We start from the raw sequence: 5,294 nt of genomic DNA on the forward strand, positions 1-5,294 counted from the left end.
GCTTCCGGCAGGCGCAGGCGCGGACTACGCTTCCCAGAAGGCCCCGCGGGGCCGGGGCGGGCCGGGGCCTGCTCGCTGCCCATCACCTGCTCCCCAGGGCTGCCAGACAGCTGGCGGGCGGACCAGCTCTGTCCAGCTTGCAGCTGCACGCGCCCGCGTGAAAGCATCCTTCTGTCTCTGTTGATTCATGCAGGCACCCGACACCGAGAGCATCCTGTCCAGGAGCCAGGTGGGGATGCTCCGACGAAAAGTGACCAGTGTCTCCCAGAGGCCGCTGTCACGTAAACTCGACCCTGAGTTGGGGAGCCCGAGGGCTGCAGGCCCAAGGGCACGGGGCCCAGCAAGGATGGCCGGAGCGGCCGCCAGATCCTAGCGCGTCTTCAGGATCTGTTCCCAGCCCCTTCACTCACCGCACTACTGACCCCTGCGTGCCATTGTATTTCATGTGACTATTTGCTGGTCTGTTCTGTTATGTGGGATTTTAAGTAAACACGCAATGAGTGAACTAAGCTTGGGCCTCACCATTATCCGCTTCCTGCTGTGTTACCCCGGAATTCAGACGCTGGGCCCTCTGCGGGGAGGCCACAGGCTGAGCCCGCTGAGCCGCGTTTTCCTCTCTGAAGAGGAGAGCCAGTTAGAAGAACCCAGAGAAGGTGGGCTGGGCGGGGGAAACCTGCTCTTCCAGACCGAATCTTGGAGGGACAGCGGAAACAGAGGTCCCCCGAAGTGCAGACCTTCTCTAAATCTGGGACCCAGTCCAGTTGCCTGCCGCCCAGGGCCCCTCCTCTCCGGGAATACTCAGTATAAGCAAAAATAACCAAAACCCTTTCGGCACCATAAGGAAAGTACAAATAACCGGGCCGGGACCACACTTCAGGATCAGCTCTGCTTTTTGTTCAGCAGTGGAGTCAGGCATCAGATGGCTCACTTTCTGGGTAGAGAACGGCCTCTGATTACAGAAGTCTGGGTTCACATAGGTTACACACTGGGAGATGGCTTAACCATTGAAAACTTTAACGGACAAGCACTGAAGACTTTAATAGATAAGCACTGAATGCTAACTCTGGACCCTCCATACTTGCCCTGTAAAAACAAATTTCAAATGTTTACATCTTATCTCTTTCCCTCCGGGGTCTATTATACTGTCACTGGGAAAGGATTTTGTGGCAGGGAAGGATCAATGTTTTGGCTTCTTTCCAGAGACTGTCACTTTTAGGTTTGTTGGATATCTCCTTCCTAGGGATTGTCTTATCACTGGATGATGTTTGCTTCCTTCCCAGAGATTGTTCTGTTACTGGGAAAGGATCAAGATTATCAGTGTTTCGACTTCTTCCTCCCTCCCTCTTCCGGGCCACTGTTTTGGGGTTGTCATTTCCATATCATTCACTCAGAATACTTGAGAGGAAATTTATTAATTTATTTTTATTATTTGTTCTTTTTAGTTATACATGACAGCAGAATGTATTTTGACATATTATACATACATGGAATATAACTTACCATTTTTGTGGTTGTACATGATGTGAGTTACACTCAGTCGTGTATTCATCTATGAACATAGGAGAGCAAAGTCCGATTCATTCTACTGTCTCTCCTATTCCCACCCCTTCCCTTTCTTCATTCCCCTTTGTCTAATCCAGTGAACTTCTATTGTCCTCCCTCCCCCTTATTTTATATAGCATCCACATATCAGAGAGAACATTCAGCCAGGAAAGTGAATTTCTATCCCAGTTATCCAGGTATGGGTCTCTAGCAGCGCTGGGTTACCATAGGCCCTGCTGTTTTTGTGACTGGTTACCTCCCAGAAATCCAGGAAACAGGATATGATACTGACACCCCTTGGCTTGGCCACTCTCCATCACTACCCAGAGCACACTGGGGCAGTACCCCTCCTTCATACCCGGAAGCACCTTTGGCACAGGTCCAGCATTGTTTAGCCTATTGAAGAAGATTTGGAAGTTTAACCAGGCTGAAAAGTCAAAATTAAAACTCAATGTCTCCTCTCCAAATCCCTACAGGACCTGGCAACTCAGGTTAGGTCCTAGGCCTAAGGCCATGGACACTGTCACTGGTCTGCAGACCCCTAAACTTTAAAATTCTTTCACCTTAAAAGCTTTCAAAGGAGTATCTCCATCTAAGAAAGACACACGTTTGGCCCCTCTTGACTCAAGCACCCCCATTTGTAGACTCTGGGCCATTAGTCACTAAAAGCAGTTTATCAGCATCAAATCTGCTGATGGCCAAATTATAAAGAAACCTCCCCGATCCTCTCCCCTAAAGCTTTGGTTGCACGTTTGACTGTATGTGCATCTGTGCCAGTTCTTGTGTCTGCAATACAAAATGATTGCAGAAAACTTGCCTAAATGGGGTTTCTTTGGTGGCTTTAATCAACCTACAATGAATGGTATAGTGAACAGCTTTCCAAAGATTTTAGTCAGGATGACAGGGGTTGCAATCCAAGATATACTTGCCATAGTGGAGGCAAAAGAAGGACAAGGTTTCCAAAAGGGTAAGATAGGCAAGGTTACATAGCTCTTCTGAAACAATCTGTGGCCACAAGGATGGTGCCAGTCAACTTTGAACTGGCTCTTGCAGGGTAGGCATCCTACAGATGTATTTTTTCTGCAAGGATGCTGTGGCCTTTGTGTAAAATTGTGGTTTTGTCAGTCTTTTGATGGTTCTTGTCATCAGGTAAATCTGTGCGAGGAAACCTTCCCTCTCATGGTTTCTCTGTTTCTGCTAGGGTTACATGCAGGTGGCTCCAATCTGTTAGGGTTTGATATGGGTGACTCCAGTTTGATTCTGACAACTTTCGCAGTTTGGACACAGGCAAGGTCAGGAGTGGAGATGAAACACATTTTTGGAAAAATCTCAATAATTCAAATTGGTTGTTCAGCAAGTTGATATTCAGTGGTTTAGCTTTCAGCATGTTTGGATTTTGGCTATCTGGTCATTCTATGAATGGGCTTTAGCAGACTAGTTAGCTCTTTACCCCAGATGAATCATCTGGCCTCTCTAGTGGCAGTTGTGCTGTCCACCGCTCCATGTGAAATGGTTGCTGTCATGGTTTAGGTATGAGGCATCCTCCAAAAGCTCATGTGTGAGATTATGCAAGAAATTTGGAGGTGAAATGATTGGATTATGATATCTTTGACCTGATCGATGCATTGATCCACTTGAATGGATTAACTGGGTAGTAACTACACGTGGGATGTGGCTGGGGGCATGCCTTTCGGGTATATATTTTGTCCTTGTTGAGCACAGCACACTCTCCTCCCTTGGTGCCAAGTCCTGAGCTGTTTTCTTCTGCCACATACTTCTTCCATGATATTCTGTCTCACCTCAGGCTCCAAGGAATGGAGTTGGCTGTCGATGAGAGGAGACCTCTGAAACCATGAGCCCAAAGAAACTACTCCTCTTTATAATTGTTCTTGTCAGGTCTTTTGGACACAAGAGTGAAAAAGCTGACTAAAACAGCTGCTATTTGTGCTTTCTTATATAGCTTTTTTTTTTTTTTTTTCTGTTTTTCTGGTGGTGGTGATGGGGATCAAACCCAGGGCCCCATGCATGCCAGGAAAGCACTGTACCACTGCCACATTCCCAGTCCCATCTTTTTTTTTTTTTTTTGCCTTTTTAAACCGTTAATTGTTGAGAAAGAGATGTTAAAACCTTATATCAAGATTATACGGTAAGACTCCAAGATGGCCACGAATAGAGTGCATCACACCCCATGTACCATGTCACTGCGCAGGTGAATAACGAGTTAGAACGACAAAAAACTATCTTGTTAGGAATTTACAGCAAAATTGGGATACACCGAAACCTAGAGGAAGGATTTCCAGCACCGAGGTCCGGTAATTGAGTCTCAAACACGAGCCAACTGTACCACCGGAGATCCAGGCTGACTGATCCGCGCTGCCCGCCCCGCGGCTACAGACGGCGGGTCACCGCCGAGAAGCGACCAGCAAGCAGAGAGAAACGTTGCTATGGATTCTGTGGAATCCTGCCGGCTGTGCCCTCACTGAGCCCCAGGCTGAGTTTGGGATTTCAGACGGGGAAGGAAGCGGTCCACTTCTATCCCCCACAATGGAAACTCCAACAAGGAAGCCAGCAGCCACCATCTTGGAGAGCTGACGTAACCACCGCCAGTCTCTGACAGATTGCAACAATAAAACAGGTGTGTGTTACTCAGCCCATCTCCCATACAGCGGGGAATTCGCATAAAATCTCTCCTAGCCTTTCCGGGGGAGGGATTATCAGAACGAGCCTGCATAAAGACGTGGGGAAAGGGAGAGACACCTGACCTCCAACTCCCCCTCCCATCAGCGGCAAAAATGAAACCTGTCTTGCAAGCGCTGGGGGAGGGGCAAGCGGAAAAAATCAAAACAATAGAGTGCCCGGGTTCCCAATAGCCACCCTCCATACCCAGCAAACTGCAGGCCCAGAGTACAGTTTGAACTGCCCAGAGGCATCACTCAGGGGAAGACTGGACTAGCAGGAGAAGCCAGGACTAGCAGGAGAAACCAGGGGACTAGAGGCCAGGCCCTCGCGACTGGGCGGCTAGAGACCGCAACCCCACTGGCGACAGCCCACCCGCTGCCCGTGTGACTGGGCGGCTGGAGTCCGCCCGCCCGCCGGCGACCGATCGCCCTCCAGCTGCCAGCGCACTGAGCTGTAGACCGCCCGCTGGCTGGCGACCGCCCACGCGACTGGGCGGCTAGAGACCGCCTGCCTGCCGGCGACCGACCGCCTGCCCGCTGCCCGCGCGATTGGGCGGCTAGAGACCGCCCGCCCGCAGGCGACCACCCGCGGCCCCCACGACTGGGCGGCTGGAGACCACCCGCCCGCCGGCGACCGTGCGGCTAGACCCCGAGGTGCGGCCCAGAAGGTCGGCACAGAGACTCTAGGAAGAGGTCTATAGCCAGGCCTTCATGAAGTAGCCAACCGGGAGCTGAAACCAACCAGAGACAGTCCAGTCCCACCCCACCCCCCTTCGAACACCCCAGCAAGGAGCCTGGGACCAGCCATAGCAGAGAGGTGACGTCACTGGAGCTTGGCGGTCGGAATTCCTTCCCAGCGGAATCCACTTTAGCAGGCATAGTCTACCAACACAAAGGAGAGACAACAGAGATATACAAAATCAAAACAAATCTATAGGAGAGAGCAGAAACACGGCAATCAAATAGAGCTGGAAAGTAACGTGAACAACATGAAAAAACAAGGGAAAAAGGGATTACAAACAATGCAGGACAACTTAAATCTACAGGAGGACCTAGAAGCATCAGAAACATGGA

The 5,294-nt window shown here is 50.2% G+C and overlaps 1 long non-coding RNA gene across 1 annotated transcript in view; it reads left to right on the plus strand.

Moving 5' to 3' along the window:
* Window positions 1-30: 30 nt before the first annotated feature.
* LOC125611608 overlaps window positions 31-5,294 on the plus strand; it is a 42,038-nt gene continuing 36,774 nt past the window's right edge. The window contains exon 1 of the long non-coding RNA XR_007341818.1: window positions 31-229. This is a non-coding gene — a long non-coding RNA (uncharacterized LOC125611608). The remainder of the gene's footprint in view (window positions 230-5,294) is intronic.

Source organism: Marmota marmota, unplaced genomic scaffold (assembly GCF_001458135.2).
Source record: "Marmota marmota marmota unplaced genomic scaffold, marMar, whole genome shotgun sequence".
NCBI lineage: Eukaryota > Metazoa > Chordata > Mammalia > Rodentia > Sciuridae > Marmota > Marmota marmota.